Genomic DNA, 17699 nt, shown 5'->3' on the forward strand with positions numbered 1-17699 from the left:
GAACTGTGAGCTTCCATGGCTGTCTACAATGATTCTGTTCATTTCCTACTCATGTCAGGAAATAGGGGACACTTTTTGGATTTCTGTGGGACTGTGCTGCTTAGTTACTACCCACTGTTTTCTGTCAGAAGCTTTGTGTTTGCACTATGATTTCTGATCATTCTTTTTTTTAAATCATTCTGCCTTTGAAACTACAGAAGGGATTTTTGGACAATAGACAAAGACATTTTAAGAAATAGCATTATAGGCTTCAGGAGTTGGATGCTTAACTTAGGAGGCCAATCTCCCCCAAACCTAACCAAACCTAACTAAACCAAACCAAACCTAACTAAACCAAACCAAACCAAACCAAACCAAACCTAATCAAACCTAACCAAACCTAAAACCAAACCTTACCAAACCTAACCTAACTAAACCTAACCAAACCTAACCAAACCAAACCAAACCAAACCAAGCCAAGCCAAGCCAAAACTAAACAAAACACCTTTAAAAAAAATTAGATTGACATTTAGGGTTTTAATTACCAGGATTCTAGAAACTCACCTGATTGCATCACTCTACCAGAGATTCTTGGCAATTCAATACTTAGAGTTCCTCCTCTATCTGATTGCTAAGGCCTAGGAAGTGAAGGTAACCTTGGGACTGTCTACAGTCGAGAGGCCAAAGTCTACCTTACCTAATTCTTTTTTTGTCCTGCTGTGTCAGGTTCGGTGGAAATAAGCACATTTCCATGTAAGGGCAATGCTCCCTTGAGTCCCGCCTCCTCTGTAAGATTGTCAGTTTGTTTTAAAGGTGGGTGTTCTTTTTTGGCATCGAGGAGTTCCAGCTGACAGAGACAAGCAACTGAAAAGAGGCTCAGGCAGAGAGGAGGAACACACCTTCACCCTTTTCTTCTCTGTTTGAGTCACCTTCATCTTATTCCACCCACAGCTGCCCTATCTCCAGGTTTTGAGTTGAGGGATCGGTTAACAGTAGGCCACACTCTTCTTCAGATGAAAGGCCAGATAGAAGGTACCTATTACAAACCGGAGAGACGAGAGACAAAGGCCTGGTGGCTGATACTCTCCCCTCCCACTAACTTGAGCCTTAATGGTAGGTTTAATTTCCTTTTGCTATTTGAAAGAAAGGGTGTGTGTGGGGGGGGTGCAAAGCAGGCAGAACAAGGGTGTGAGGCACAGTGGCTAAGGCGGAGACGACAGCTGTTGTATTCATGGTTAATCAGGTGTGTCTCTTTTTGTGTTGCATCTGTCTGTTACTGTTGCTGGGCTGCATGTGAAGGGAAGGACGAGAAGGTCCATTCGTGCTCAAAGCCACTAGCACTGACCTCTGCCTCGTTTTCCTCAGGGTAGGAAAGCTTGTCTATTTAACTTTCCCTATTATAGGAAGCTGTAATTTGGCTCTATTAGCCCACCCTTACCATTTTGGCCTGACAAACACAGGCTGGTGCAGAAGGCCCGTAAATCTGCTGGGCAAGGGGGGCCTCCTCCTTGCCATGTTTTGTTTTGGGGATTCCACTTCGCTTGTCAAAGAAGAGAACACTAGAAAGAGAATTTACGGAGTACCCTGGGCCTGCCCACCATGTCAGAGCCACCAGGCAGTCCAGGTAACCTTTCCTGGATAAGTCAGGCTGGGTGGCTTCCCTGGATCATGCCTAGAGCATGTTCGCCTCCAGACTTGTATGTCTCACGAGTCCCACACACTCATGGTGTTTGCATCAGACCTTAGTCATCTCCCTGGCTCCAGATCCTGCCCCTGGATCCTTCCATCCCCCGCCTCCCTCTCAGCTCGTGTTCACAGGGGAGGTAGAGGCGGCTTCCGGCCTGCCTGTTCTGGTTACTGCCGCCCAAGCCTGCCAGACGTGACTCTTCTTGGCTCATGTAAAAACAGCTGACACAAATACCACCTATACTCCCCAATTCTAGGATAGGAGACTGCATTACAACTTAAAGACTGAGTTCTAATGCCTCAAAGCGACTCACTCCAACCTGGTGCTCGTGGAATCTCCATCTCATTCCTTTGGGGATGCTGTCCTCTGGCCTTTGTGCTCTGGGGTCAGCACTTGGGAATCTTATGGTAACTGGCCATCATCAGAATTTTCAAGACTAGCATTGTTGTCACTAAAAGTCCACAAAAACTTGCCAACAGAAGAAAGCCCCTGGCTCAAAGCATTGCTCACAGTGAATACTAACTTTTGCCCTGTGATGACTAGTGTTAATTGTCAAGTTGACAGGACCTAGAGTCATTTGGGAGATGTATGCCTTTGTAGGATTGTCTTGATTGCAATGAGGTAGGAAAACACCCACTGTGGGTGGACCACTCCTTACGCAGAGGGTCTTACACTTTACAAGATAGAGAAAGCAAGCTGAACATCAGCATTGATTCATCCCTTTCTGTTCCTGATTGTGGATATGATGCTACCGTCTACTTCAAGCTCCTATCTCTTTGACTTCTCGGCCATGATAGCTTGAACTTTGAACTCTAAACTAAAGTAAGCCCTTTCATCAGGGTATTTTATCATGGCATTGGGAAAAGAAGCTAAGACAGATACAGTTATCTCAGCCATTCTTTTGTTGGGCTTCGAGGGTGTTGTGTGTAGGTGCATGTATACACATATGTATGTATGTCTTATAAAAATGAAAATGGTCACTATTTCGTGGCATGGGAGGGTCACTAGCTCTGGCTTAGTTTCCTGTTTGCTAGCCTGTGCTTATAGTCATGGCTGCAGAAGCAACCAGCAGCCTTTGTTTCTCTGATGCAAAAGAACATTGCAAAACTGTCCCCCTGTCTGATGCTCTGTGCTCTTCCCTCTATATCCTCTGGCTTCCAAATCACAATAGCATCAGTAGGCGAAAGTCATGCACTGCATACTGTCTGTCAGGCCTGGAGAGGCCTTTTGATAAGATCTTTTGAGGAGATGGTTACATGAATCAAGTCAGCAATGACAAAGCAGGGCTAAATCTGGAGTCTAACAGTGTCCAGCTTAATGAGTCTTCCCTCCCTCCCTCCCTCCCTCCCTCCTTCCCTCCCTCCCTCCCTCCCTCCCTTCCTCCGTCCCTCCCTCCCTCCTTCCCTCTCTTCCTCTTCTCTCTGGCAGAGTCTTCCCGCACAGACCTGGCTGGCTTTAAACTGACTATGTGTTAAAAACAAACAAACAAACAAACAAACAACAACAATAACAACTCAAAAAGTTTTTTGAAGTCTCAAACCTGCCATTCTCCTGCCTCTGCCTATAATTCCCCTTTGAATCAGAGATATGTACCATTGCGATTGGCCCAATGGATTATTACTTTTTTACACACATGTAACCATCACAAGGTTAAGAAACAGAATGTTAACTACAGATGGGAGGGAGCTTTTGAGAGTTCTACTTCTGTGGGCTATGACTGTGCTACGATCAAAAACCTATTCTTGTGCAATGCAAGATGTTCAGGGACAGGAAGGCTCCTGTTGGCTGCAAGGGATTTGCCACGGCAGGATCTGAGGGTGATGTGGCTCAGCCTTTCAGACTGGGTTTTGGGGACCAACAGATGGTCCCAGGACATAGAAAGTCCTGGTATCCCTTCTCCTTTATGAAGCAAAGTCATAAAGTACACACGACATAAAATAAATTCACTGTCTTAAGTCTGTAGTTAGTGGTGTTGACTGCAAGTCACCAGCCAATCTTCAGAAACCACTTTATCTTGCAAACCTGAAGTGTGTTGCCCAGTAAAGACCCTGTGGCATGTTCTCCAGTTCAACAACAGCTCTCCTGTCTATGAATTTGGAGGCTGTACCACCCATCTAATTATGTAGCCTTTGTCTTTTGTAACTTTCTTTTCTCCTTTAGTATTACATCCTCAATGTTGATCCATACAGTGTTGTAGCCTCTGCAAGAATGTACTAACTCTGGCTGGCTCTAGTAGTGGACATTTGTAATCCTAAGCACTTGGAATGCTGAGGCAGGAGAATTAATTACAAGCTCTAAGCTAGCTTGGAGTTCATAGGGGATTCCAGGCTGGCCTGAGACATGGTCAAGATACGGTATCAACTCCCTAGAACCCTCCAGCAAAAATTTAAAAAACAAAATGAAACAGCCACCACCACTACTAAAAACAAAAGACAAAAGTGCTCTAAAACAACTCCCTCCCCTTTTAAAAAATTATGATTTATTAAGGCAGAATAGTAGTCTACATCTCCATTGAGTTTATCTATTCATGCTCTGGTGGAAAGTGGGTTATTTCTACCTCTTGACTGTTGTAAACAGAGCCACTGTGAACGTGCGTGTACACATGTGTCTTTCAGTCCCTGCTTTCCATTCTTTGGGTACATACTTAGAAGACTGTATGGTAACATTATTTACATAGCTTTATTTATTTTTTGAGGAACTGTCCTAGTTTCTACCATGACAGCCACGCCACTCGGAGGTCTATCCATTGTGAATTTCCTCTTGACCAGCCTTTCAGTAAGGTTAGGAGGGGCCTGAGGTCTGGACTGAATCTAGTGACAATCATTAGGAGCCCATAGATACATATCCATGTTCAGAGCAGTTTAGACAGGACAGGTTGAAGTGGAAGCAGTTCCTGTTGGATGTGTTGAGACCCCTGTGAGAAAAGGAGGGTTTTTGTTTGTTTGTTTGTTTGTTTGTTTTTGTTTTTTTGTTTTTTGAAGAGAATGATTTTTCTCCTTAATTTCTGGGAAAATGGAGGGCAAGAGATTTATTTATTTTTTTTTTTATTTTTTTTATTTTTTTTAAGGCATTAGCAGGCCTCTCACCTGTCCAGGGTATCACCTCAAGATTTCATCTTGGGCCTCTGGTCTAAGTGTGGGACTATCTACAGAACAGATGGCAAAACTAAAAAAACAAAATTAAGAGGGACGGAGGCAGTGGCCATGATTGGATTAGAGGGCTGATAGTGAAATCAAGGGGGGGGGGGGGCGGGGAGATTAAAAAAAAAGAAGTCCTTGGAACATTGGCTTGTGATACGGGTTCGGCACTGGGTTCTAACACCAGAAGCACCTTGTGCCATGAATATTCAGGGATCCTTGGGGTAATGTTAAATATTTCTTCTTTGTTGCTAAGGCTGAGCTAGTGTTAATATCTATCTGAAGGATGTGGGCACCAGGGTTAGGCCCTCTATGGCCACAGATGTGAAGACACTGTCAGTTTCACTGAAGAAATACATGCCCTGTTTGCAGATCCATTCTCTTGGGTTTTTGTTTTTTCCCCTTTCTAGTATAGAAAAAAAATGTCTTTGTAAAATTCCTCAGGGCCTCAGGCTGGGCATCAGGCGCTGCTACCACTGACTCATCTTCGCCTGCTGGCACGTGTGGGTGGACCATTGCTGCATTCATCCTGGTCTACTACGTGACCGTAGGTGTGCAAAGAGGGATAAGATGCAGGTCTCACCCTGCATCTTATACCCTTACATCATATTTTAGTGAGCAAATTGCAGAAAAGGGTTCTGGCTGCCTTAGTAGAGATGTTTCTAAGGCAGAGTAGAGTCTAGAGACAGTGCCTGCTGTCTCTGCTTGCTTTACTTTGGTCAAAGCAAGGGAACAAAACGTTGGTCTAAGTTTGGGTATAGACCATCACACCTTTTCTGTTATTAACATCATGCTCACCTATTGTAATCAGCTTTTCAGATGTGCAAAGCGCAGGTGTTCTTTCCTGTTGCTATTGGAGGATGGTGTTAGATGAAATGGGGCTGTGTCCCGGAGCTTTCAGTGTAATCGGAGCAGAACATTTTTGCATAAAACTAAAGATAGGTTGTCTGCTAATAATCATATTCAAGTGACGGCAAGCATTCAGGGGAGGAGAAATGTACTTTTTGTGTTACCTGGTAAGTCAGCTGAATCCTTATTTACTCTTGTTATTGGCACGACAACAATCATGGTATCTACATGTTTCAGTTCTTATATTGTTTCTCATAGCAACTTTTATTTCACAGAAAAGGAAACTGAAGTTCCAAGTCCTGGGAACTTGCCCCAGGTCGCAATGCTGGGAAATAAAGAGAGTTGGTGTCTTAGTTGCTTCTCCTGTGGCTGTGATAAAATACTTTGAACAAAGCAAACTGAAGAAGAAAAAGTTTATCGGGCTCAAAGTTCTAGTATCCCCCAGTACATCATGGCAGGAAATCCTGATAGCAGGAGTGTGAGGTCATATTAAATCCACAGCAAGAAAGCAGAGAACAGAGTATCGGGGGCAAGACTAGCTTTTGCTTTTTAATGCAGTCTAGCACCCAAGCACAGGGAATGGCGCCACCCACTTCCCACCTCAGTTAACAGAATGAAGAGGCTGACAGCTCACAGGTGTGCCCCAAAGCCTTGTCTCCTAGGTGACAATTCCTGTCAAGTTGATACTCAGTATTCACTGATTGGAATTCAACTCTTTTTCACGATTACAATGATAACTTTCCTGTTGGTCTTAGTTGTGATTTCAAAAGTGGAAGGTAAGCAGATACTGTGTGGGAAAATTAAGTTGTTTTCTTTTTTTAAGTTTCTGCCTGGCAGGGAAAACATGGCTGTATTTATGGGTGTTTGGAGAATCAAGGTGACAGGGCTAGACAGGCAGGATGGGCTAGTTCCTGTTGGCCTTCCCGTGGCTGCTAAGTGAGCTACACAACTACAGCTTTCCTGTGAGGAAACTCACAGGAAGTTGTGGGCCATTATTTTCCTAAGCAACTCGGTGAACTGCAAAACCAATGTCACTGAAGGTTTTGTCAGTTCAGGTCTGGAACATCATCTGACCCTTCTGTTAAAAAACAAACACAAACAAAACAAAAACCTGTCTGTTGATACGATGAGGGGTTGGAGAGGTGGTGGTGGCTTCTTCAGCAGTGTTGTGCAGATTGAACGGCCTGAGTCCCTGCAGCAGAATTGTGCAGTGAGCCTGGGCCACCAAGGACTCCACTTTGTTCTTTGATTTTGGTGAGCTATTGTCCCGCCCCCCACACAGGTGTACAACTATGCCCACCCGCCCACTTGCCCACGAGTGCACGCACGCACGCCTGCTCGTATGTGCGCTGCTAATGCTTTGGAAGACAAGTCTCAGTCATGGATGGTGTCCAGCTCTTTTCTTTCTCTTCCTCCAGCAAGTGACTTGCAGCCTCCTGTAATGAATGATACCAGGAAAGCCTGGTATGCTCTGTTTATTAATTACTTTTCTTCTTGATGAGATCAACTACCTGACAATGTCAGCTTCAGAGAGCAAAGATTTATTCTGACACATAATTTGAGGACCTATAAGTCATCACCATGAGGAAGGCATGCTGTCAGGTGTTTCTGTGGTAGTTGGAATATGGAATATGAGGTTGGGACTCCTCACACCTCAGTGGACCAGAAAACAGGGAGGAATGGATCCTGGTACCCAGCTGGCTTTCTGCTTTTTTCCTCTTTCTTTCTTTCTTTCTTTCTTTCTTTCTTTCTTTCTTTCTTTCTTTCTTTCTTTCTTTCTTTTTTGGTTTTTCGAGACAGGGTTTCTCTGTGTAGCCCTGGCTGTCCTGGAACTCACTCTGTAAACCAGGCTGGCCTCGAACTCAGAAATCTGCCTGCCTCTGCCTCCCAAGTGCTGGGATTAAAGGCGTGTGCCACCACGGCCCCGCCCCTTTTTTCTCTTTCATTCCATCCATCTTAGCCCACATCCTGGATGCATCTTTTCTCATCAGTTACTTCTCTTGAGAAATGCCCTCAGAACCTCACCCAGAGGTGTGCCTCGTTAATGCCTTAGATGTTTATTAATTCAACCACATTGCAATTAAGACATCATTCCATGCATGCCTTTATCCTGGCTATATCAAGCCTCAAAGTTCTCATCGTTCAGAACTGGAATGGTACTAGAGTGGTTTTTCAGCCATTTCTATCTGAAGTGGAAATTTCTGGTTTCTTTGGAAACTCAGTTGTGCCACATGATGTTTCTCTGGAAGCTGTCTTGTGAGAGAACATTTTTGCTGAAGCAAAACACGTGAGAGAGCATCTGATGTTTTGCTGGAGTAGATGCTTGAGAGAGCATGTGATATTTATAAAGAATATAAATATAACTCCACAGGCAGCGAGAGGATGCTCTTGCATTGCTACACCATGCAATGCTTCGATGGTCTTCACTGGTCTTGGCTGGTCTTTACTTCATAGAGGGAAATATGCCAATGAACTTCTTATGGTATTCCCACTAGTTCTTGTTGCTTCCTTGGACTTATGCTGATTTGGTGGAGCCTTGCTGTTTCTGCTGGATGTTCCGAAGCCCTGCTACTGATTCATGTTTGGTGTTTGCTGTTGGACTGGACTGCTGATATCCTGACAAGGAAGACTGGAATTGCCTCGAAGAACTACTTCTAAACAGGTCCACAACACCCTTTTCCTATTAACCTTCTTTCTCTGCTACCTCTGGTTGGTGGGCTAGAAGGGAGGTTGAAACGTTTAAGAACTCCTGGTTAAAGTAGGTTTTGAAAAATCTAAGCCTATACCTATCAGTATTTTAAGTCCTCAGTTTGAGTTCACTGCTGCCCAGACCATGAGATATGAGATATCAACTGATACAGAAATTTTCAGCTGGATAAAAAGACAAGGGTTTCCAGTCTTATTTAATATGCAAGCCTGTCATGACAGGAGGCAAAAGGCTGTCTTCATGGCTTTGTGTGGTGGTGTTACTACATTGAATGAGAGAGTCACTACCACTGGCCTCTGAGGCTACCTTCGCCTCATCCTGTGTTTCATTGACTTATTTTCTCCTCCTCTGTGTTTTCCTGCACCAACCCTCTCTATATTTGTTTGTCTTGTGGAGAATGTTCATTCCAGGAACTCTTCCTAGAACCTTGATGTTTGCACAAAGCTGAGGGCTTTTATCATGAGCATCTCCTATTTGAACTTGGGAGAGCACTGTCCTCCACCCGCCCAACCCCCCTCCACTCCCCTCTGCCCCCAATGCTTTTCACTTGGCTACCCCAGAGGTGGAGTGGTTGCTCAACTGTTGGGGGAGGGAGCTGCAGCAAACAATCTCTCACTGGTCTCCCCCATGGGGCAGGTGGCTCTTCCAGCCTGGGCCATTCCCTGCAGCTTGTTTACTGTCTTGGAGGCTCAGTTGAGCATCTTGTGTTTGGGCATCCGTTTCTTCTTCAGTGTTCATCTCTGTCTGGAGACAGGTGAGGAATGATGGGAGAGAAGGCATGAGTCCGCAATCGTGTAGAGGGTGGGCTGGAAGGCAATCTACTGAGGACTGCTGACTATGTGAACATGGGGACAAGGGTTGAATGAGACTGCTCTCTATCCCAGAGAGTAAGGAGTTAGGGAGGTGAAGTGCTCAGATTCATGCTTAGGGGGTTCATCTTGTCTTGAGCTTCCTGCTTGAAGCTTCAGGGTGCAGAGAGGAAGGACTCGGGGCTTTGAGTAATAAAGACTTGTGTCTACAGATAGAAAGGAGTTCAAACAGGAAATACCACTGAAACCACTGCCAGGTCACTAATTTGGTGGGAAACATGGCCGCCTTTCATTTGGCCAGCTGATTGGTCTCCCCCCATGCTTCACCAGCTGCTGTCCCTGTGAACTCTCTCACCTCTTGCTTCAAACCTCAAGAGCTTTGCTTTTTTGTTGCCTTCTAGGCCTTGGGGCTGAGTGAGGAGAGAGCAGACAAAGGAAGCCCCTTCTCCCACCTAGACATAAGGTAGCTGAGAGGTACTGGTACTGTGAATCATGTATTCTTCATTCATGCTGAATATGAAAAGTTATTTTTATTATGTTTAGTTATGTGTGTCCATGTGTCCGTGTGTAACTATGTACACATGAGTTCAGGTGCCTGCTGGGTTCAGAAGAGAGTTAGTTGTCTGAGCCCAAGAACTGGAGTTACAGGCGGTTGTGAGTTGCCCAACATAGTTGCTTGGAACCAAACTCCATAAACGGAGTTTGCAGAAATGGCATGCACTCTTAATCACTGACCTACCCCTAAGGCACAGACCCTTTCTTTTTACATCATTTGCTAAGTATTGTGTGGGAGTGGTGTTGTATACAGGACGTATAACACATCCAGAAACCATAAGTGAGCACTTAGCAACTAATGACCAAGGGCATCACGGGAGAGAAAATACCGTCAACTGACTGGAACTACACAGGGGGACTAGATTTTCAGAGTCCCCAAACTGAGTGTGTGGGGTTTGTCCAGATTGCCAAAGGACAGGGAGGCCCAACTGTACCAAGTGTCTTGGTTAAAGGCACAGTACAAAAATTCAACCACCGTGTGACATTAAAAAATCAGGAGGCCGGAAGGGAGAAGGGCAGGCTTGATGCCTCCACTGGGGACAGGAAAACACCTGAGGTGCTGTAGAATGCCTGCCGTCAGGGACATTGGAAGGGGAGTGCTTAGCCAGTGAGAAAGAGTCATCCCTCTTTCTGCAAAGACAAAAGGTAAAGCGGGGGGGGGGGGGGGGGGGGGTGTTTGGAAGGGAGGGGGGGGAGGAGCGCGAGCACGCAGAAACCGGCAGTTTCTGCAAATCCTAGTGGAGCCTGCTGGGAGACGCTCAAACACTCTAAAGGGACACGTGCACGGATTCTGCCCTTCCTTTCCCTGCTTAGTTCCCTGTTTTCTCTTCCTTGTTCCCTTGGGCCCCTCTGTGAAAGGTAGAGCCTTCCTCAGGAAAGGCTTTGTTAAAAACGCACCCTTGATGCAAGCCATGGAAATGAGGGAATGAACGGAGGAAGGCCGGCCTCCGGGCCGCCCGCCCCGCAGCAGCGTGGATTTTTGAGATTGCGTTGGTGTTGGTCACCTGCTTCCTTTTGCCTGTAATAGGAGTCATGCGGCTTAAAAACCCTGACTGCTGATTTGAAAATTTACCTCATGCAGTGATTGATAATAGAAGCTTTCAGGAATGAATAAAAAGGGAAAAAAAAGTGGGGGAGGGGCTCGTGAGCAAGTGCTGGGGGAAGTGTGAATTGTTGAAAATTGGGATGGCTGAAGCACCACTTAGCTTCCTGTGAATGGGGTTCAGATGTTCGAACTTGCTGTCTGTGTGATAGGAAGGGAAACTGAGGCACGGAGAAAGAAAGGAGGCTGGCTAGCTCTTCACACCATTATATCATATTTTCTATCTCCTTCTCTCTCTTTCACTCTCTCCTTCTCTCTCCACCCCTTCACCCCCTCCCTTTTCAGTTCCAGGGATGGATCCTGGGCTAGGCAAGAGGAACCACTGCTATCTGATTTTGTTTTTTGGTTTTTTTTCCCCCCTAAATAGGTGAACTGCCAAGGTTACCTCTGGCACTTTATTTTAAGCCAATCGGTGGCAGAAAAGTCAAAACCTGGCTTCATGCAGACAACTCTCCTATTTTCAGTGGCCATTCGTTCATTCCTGGGAAGCTTGCTGGGTTCAGGAGAGCATAAAAAGTACTGAGCAAGGCAGAACTTGCTTTTGTGTCTGTGCAGGAGCACACTTGTGTGCACACTTGATGGTCCTTCCTCAGGAGCGCTCCACAGGCCTGTAACTTACCAGGTCAGTAAGGCTGTCTTCGCCTCATCAGCTTTGGGAATCACACATGCCTGGCAGCTCCCTCGTCCCAAACGTGGGTTCTAGGAGTCAAACTCAAGTACTTGTGCTTGAAAGGAGAGCACTATACTGAAGCATCTCTCCTGCCCACGGCAGAAAATTGCTAGAACAAAATAGAAGGCATTCTACCCTGCTGGGGCTCCTTCCCAAGTGGGAAGACATTCTCTGTCTTTTTGTAACAGGATCCTTGCAAAAGGCTCAGAATCTGTCATCAGCCTTTCAAGACTCCTGGCCATGTCGCAGTTCTCTTTGGGGATGTGTTTAGGTTCATAGGATAACAGAAGGGTTAGGTAGGACCCAGCTTCAGTAACATTAAGGTTGAGAGACCAACCAAGGTTAGGTTATTGCCAGGGATGGAGGAGAGAGGAAGGAAAGGACTTGGAGTTGTGATCATCACGTCTGATGTATCTTTTCAAGACCCAGGGCAGTGATAGCTTTAGCATTCTAGAGGGAACTGAAAAATCTCCAATGGTGAGTTTTAAAACACACAGACCAAATACTCAAAGAACTTAAATTTTTTTCCTTTTCAATTCTCTGGGCCCATCTCCAGAGGCATTGACTCAGGCAGGCTGAGAACAGCTGTTCTAGAAGGTTCCTTCAGCCTCCACGAACAGCTGTTTGGAATGGAGTCTTTAGACAGTGAGGGTTTTTGATATGGTGAAAGCATTGCATACTTGTGTGGGAAAAGGTTGTCAGAAGAGCCAAGTGAACAGTTTTGATCCCCAACAAGGCGGCTACAGAGAGACTTTGTTCAAAGGTCCTCCATGCAGAGAAGCTTGGATTTCACACTCCAGGTCAGAAGGAGGCGTGCTGGCTGCCCTTGCGGACAGCCAACTCCCAGCAGGTTCATTGGCTTCTCTGCCTCGATGCATTTCCTGGGCTGTGTGGTTTGGTTCCCTGAACTGACCTATCTGAGCAGGCAGCTGACTCAGTTCTTGGCCCAGGAGTACAGAACCTTACATAACCATGTAGCTGAGCTCTTGGAAGGAAAGCCCATGCCACGTGAGGAGTAAGCAGCCAGCTCTTAGTGGAGGAGGGGACTTGGTTCCCAGGCTGGCTTGGAGGGAGTGGCACCTGAGCTCGAGGCCCAGGGCTGTCATAGTGCAGTGTTTACTTTTGAGTCATCCACAGCTTACACAGTATACATGTGACTAACAGCCCCACGTCCTAAAAGTTCATCTCCAGGTGAGGTTTCCGTTGCTCTCTTGGGCTTGCACGGAGATTCAGTTCAGGTATTTTAAAGGATTTGCTGATGGAATAGGGAAAAAGACATGAAGTAAAAGAGGAAGACAGGACTACTAGACTATGGAGATTTTTTTATGGTCGATATAAGGGAGAAAGCAGGCAGAGCGAAGAGTCCAGGCTGAACATGGCCGGTAGACTTAACCGGACCTTGAGAGGAGAGAAGGGGAGGGAGCGCAAGAGAGGCAGCTCAGGCCATGAGATGGGGGTAGCCAAAATGGCTGAGTTATAAAGAGACCCTAAAGCTGGGGGGAAGGGAAGCCCAGCTTCTGGGAGGGAGACATTTAGGGTGGGGGAGAGGTGAGAAGTACTGGGAGGAGCCAAAGGTACTGAGGGATGCTGGGAGAGCTGGGAGGAGCCACAGGTACTGAGGGATGCTGGGAGAGCTGGGAGGAGCCACAGGTACTGAGGGGTGCTGGGAGAGCTGGGAGGAGCCACAGGTACTGAGGGATGCTGGGAGAGCTGGGAGGAGCCACAGGTACTGAGGGGTGCTGGGAGAGCTGGGAGGAGCCACAGGTACTGAGGGATGCTGGGAGAGCTGGGAGGAGCCATAGGTACTGAGTGAGACTTGTCCTGAGTTTGAGACCGGAACACTGAAAATGTCCTCTTAGAATCTATTTGTAGCTTTCCTTCCTCCATCCCTCTTTGCCTCCCTCCCTTTTTTCTTCCTTCCTTCCCTCCCTCCCTCCCTCCCTCCCTCGTTCCCTCCCTCCTCCCCCTTGCCTTCTTTTCTGCTATGATGCTTGCTGTCTGGAATCTCCTCTTATTCCATGCCTAGTCAATTGTAGATTAGAGTCTCAGTTCTTAACTCACTGTGACGTTTCCTACAGCTTTCCTCTCAACTTTGATAGTTTTCATCTTGCTCGTCAAAGAGGACAAACTTGACCTCACACTGCTTTCCGGCTTGGGAAATGAGAGCATGCTTGCTGCACTTACGGATCTAGAATTGTCCCATTGGAACGTACTTAAAATAAGCGCGCTAAAAGGTTGTGTAAGATTTTCTGGGGAAAGGTGAACAAGCATCATTCGCTTCATAACAGGACATCAATGACAGACCAAAGAAATGGATGGCAGCCTAGACTACCTTGGTGAGCCAGTGAATCTGAGCTAAGGACTGAGTTACAGGAGAAACATGGCTGACTGCAGGCAGCTCTCTTCCCAACTTGCAGCCAGCTAGCTCCTCTGAGGAGTCTCCTCACCCATCATCTATTTAGTGCTTTATAACCTTGGGGAAAGAGCCTCGGGAACCTTGCTGAGTCTTGTGAGACTTCCTCCTCTCTCCATGAAAGAGCCTTTCAGTTTAGAGGAAGTAGCTGCCTACATGGTCAGTGGTGAGCTGCACGGGTTCAGAGACACGCTTACAAACAGCTTCAAGTAAGATGCCATGGCCGCATTGGCAGTGAACAACCTCAGTTCAGTACAATTTAGCTTCCTTTGCTTTCTAGCCTTTAGCATCTGGACTCTGTGTTCTAGGTTTGGGTTAACTTGACTACTAATAACGTGGGAACAGCAGGAACTTTGATCTCTAGTTCATGGCAGGCACAGGCGTGAGAGGTTCCCCTCCATGACTGCACTCCTTCCTCACACAAACAGTCATTCTGACAAAAAGACTTTATTCGGCCTTCTTTTCCAGAGGAGATACAGGCCATCATGGTGGGGAAGGCATGGTGGGAGGAGCTTGAGGACGCAGAATGAGAACAGGAGGAAATGGGGCTCTGCTAGAGAACCTCAAGGCCCACCCCTTGTGATGTAGGACTCCATCTTCTGAAGGTTTCACAACAGTGCCACCTGCCAGAGACCAACAGTTCAAACACACACGCCTATGAGGAGCATTTCACGTTCAAGTGAGAGCAGTGGATGACTGGAATCTGAAATTCAAGTCTACATCCTCTGACTCCAGATGTTATTCCTAGCCATTTCACATGGGGACCAGTGTGGACACAGTTCTGGTTGACCTCATGTAATTCTGTCTTTATGGTTGGATGGATCTCACATATGCATTATTCTGATCTACACTGTTGTGTATCTAGCTCCCCAGCAATTTACAGCTCCTGGTCACCCTGTTCCTTCTCAAGCATGCGCCTCCATCACATTCTCTTGATCAGTCTGAAGTGTGGGAATGACTCTTGACTCCTCCCCCTCTTCTTCCTCTTCCTCCTCCTCCTGCTCTTCTTCCCCCTCTTCTTTTTGTCACAGCCTACACTCCAGCTATCAGTAGGATTCCTATAATCCAAATATCCAACCACCTCTTGCTCACAGCTGTCAAGACTGAGTCAGCCTTCGTACATTCTTGTGTAGAAATCTTTTGGGGCTTTCTTGACTCATTCTGTCAGTGTCAGTAATAAAGTTACTGCCTCTCGACTCTAAACCTATGCTTCTAGACTAGTTTTGTATTGCTAGGGTGAGGCTACTGAACACCTGAAAGCTTTGTTATCAGACTCTAACAAAGTCGGGCTCAGCAGAGGGGCTGCCAGAGGGAGGAGAAAGCAGGGTCATGCTCCTTCCACGGGTTGCTTTCTGTGGACTTCCTGTTGGCCTGCAGTTCCTAGGAACAGCACCTCAGCCATTTCCCCATGGCGGCTGCAGTTCCTTCCTTTATCAGAAGCTCAATTCTCTTAGCAAACTTGGAGAACTAGCCTCACAGCACTTCTTCAAGGACAATGGAACCATCTATCATCTCGGAGGTCCGGGCCCCAATCCAGTTTCTAACTTTGATGGTCTCCATCCTCCTGTTTCCCCACCTCTAAGGGTGGAGGCAGTTTCCCACCATGGTTACTTCGAAGGCATCTTGATTTCTTTTTCTAGCCTTTCACTTACCAGGATGGAGACTTTATATTGAGTTTTTTGTTTTTGTTTTGTTTTATTTTGCTGGTTTTTTTTTTTTTTTTTTTTAATTAAATTAGTGTGGTGGTTTGAATATGCTTGGCCCAGGAAGCAGCACTATTAAGGGGTGAAGTCTTGTTGGAGTACGTGTGTCCTTTTGGGAGGAAGTGTAGCATTGTGGGGGTGGGCTTTGAGACCCTCCTCCGAGCTGCCAGAGGAGTCAGTCTCTTCCTGTTTGCTTTCAGAACGAGATGTAGAACTCTCACTTCCTCCAGCACTATAACTTTCTGGATGTCGCTGTGAACCTATGAACTAGTAAGCCAGCCCCAATTAAATGTCCTTCGTAGGAGTTGACCTGTTCTTTGCCATCTCTTTACAGTAATGAAAACCCTAAGTAGGACAATTAGCATTGTTGAAGTAACTGGTGTGTCTCTTCTCCAAACAGGAACTAAATATGTCACGTCCAGGTCAATGTTCTCACTTATGATTTGGCTTCTGCTTCTCTCGGAAAAGCCCCCTCTACTCCCTCCCTTTCTCGTGATCTTCTACCTTTCTTGGCTGTTTGGCAAACATATCAATCCTTTTCTTGCTCAGAGCATTCAATATCTCTTACTCCTTCAAACACTGCTTCACAATTATGTAGGTTTCTTCTTAGATCTTCCTGCAATATTATCTCTTTTATACATGACTTTCCATGAAAATCCTTCAGCAATCCACACCCACATTTCTCCATCTTCTTCTTAATTTTGTCTATTTTTCCCACAGTTCCTATCATTATCTATGTTAGCAAGCTTCCTGTTACTAGAACAAAATATTTGAGACAATCAACTTATAAAGGTTCATTTTGGTCCATAATTTCAGTCCATGGTCACTTGGTGTTGTTTGTTGCTTTAGGGCCTGTGACCAGGCAGTACATCATGATGGAAGTATGTGGAAGAAGAAAATTTTTACCTTCTTGCAGCTGGCAAGAAAACAGAGAAGAGGGACCAAAGTTTCAGTGGCCTTCAGTGGCATGCACCCAATCTCTGAACTTCCCCAAACTAAGCCTACCTCCCAAAGATCCCACTACCCCTCAGTAACACTAAGACTAGTTACCAAACCTTGTACAGATGGCCCTGTAGGGGACACTCAAAATCAAACTGTAGCCACATCTGAGTCCACTTGCCTGTTCACTTGTTAACTGGCTCTTTCCTTTGAGGAGAAGCTGCTGGAGAGTGAAGACTCCTGCTTCAGTCACTTCTACATCTCAGAACTCCCAATGGCATCTGGAACCTTAAATGCTTGATATATTTGCTGAATGAAGGTGTTGACTTTCTGAACTCTTGGGACTAAGAACCACCCAGGTCAAAGTGTTCTGAAGATTCTGATGTGATAGAGACATCAGGAGCAGCAAGGACTAACCCTTATTCTTGAAGAATTAGTATCCTTCCCTGTTTCTCTATGTTGCTGCTGGTGGACCCAAGAAATAAAGTCTGATACCGAACCTGTGGTATTTCCTCTTTGCCTTAGATTTCCTGCTGATGTCTCTTGAAAATGGTGATACTGAGATTGTTCTGGCACTAGAGAGAATGCCCAAAACGACTCTCGGCTCTTATGAGCTTAGTTCACAAGGAAAAAGTCTGAGAGTGAGGGTTGTTGGCCTTTTGTTTTTGGCTTCTGAGACACTAGGTACTCCATAGCCTTGTCTGGTCAGGTATTCATAATATTGATCAGCCTTGTCTTAAAGTCATGGTAATTCCCTTGTCTTAGCCTCCAGAGTAGTAGGATTAGGCTGTGGTGAGGATTGGAATACCTCATTTCTAACACGGAGCCTAGCTCTCTAATTCAGGAGAGCCGATAATACTTTCAGACCAAGAAGAGTCAAGGCAAGAATTTATCATCAGCAGTTACTGAATTATCATCTGCACAGATTGAAGGTTGAACCAACCCTAAATCCAACTCATTGCAAGTTATTTCTCTGTCCTGTTGCATGGTGGGTGAGCTCCCTGAATTACAATGGCAGCTGCTGGGTTCCCACTGCTGTGAGTCACCTGTTATTTCATGTTTGCCTTGGATCTAAGCCACGTAGGTTTCAGAAGGTGCTGAGCTGGCCGGTGTTCTTGGCTTGAGAACACAGGTGTGACCAGTGCCGTG

At 46.0% G+C, this 17699-nt stretch overlaps 2 long non-coding RNA genes across 10 annotated transcripts in view; both read left to right on the forward strand.

Moving 5' to 3' along the window:
• Nucleotides 1-821: 821 nt before the first annotated feature.
• Nucleotides 822-17699, forward strand: part of LOC143443289 (uncharacterized) — a 126102-nt gene continuing 109224 nt past the window's right edge. For 6 of the 9 annotated variants that reach the window (XR_013112130.1, XR_013112124.1, XR_013112126.1 and 3 more), the window contains exons 1-2: nucleotides 7806-8314; nucleotides 11193-11447. This is a non-coding gene — a long non-coding RNA (uncharacterized LOC143443289). The other 3 variants (XR_013112128.1, XR_013112132.1, XR_013112129.1) reach the window with 3 other exon arrangements.
• On the forward strand, nucleotides 11465-17049 carry LOC143443291 (uncharacterized). The gene is made up of 2 exons (XR_013112135.1): nucleotides 11465-12733; nucleotides 16461-17049. It is a non-coding gene; the product is annotated as an uncharacterized LOC143443291 (long non-coding RNA).

Source organism: Arvicanthis niloticus, chromosome 8 (assembly GCF_011762505.2).
Source record: "Arvicanthis niloticus isolate mArvNil1 chromosome 8, mArvNil1.pat.X, whole genome shotgun sequence".
Lineage (NCBI taxonomy): Eukaryota > Metazoa > Chordata > Mammalia > Rodentia > Muridae > Arvicanthis > Arvicanthis niloticus.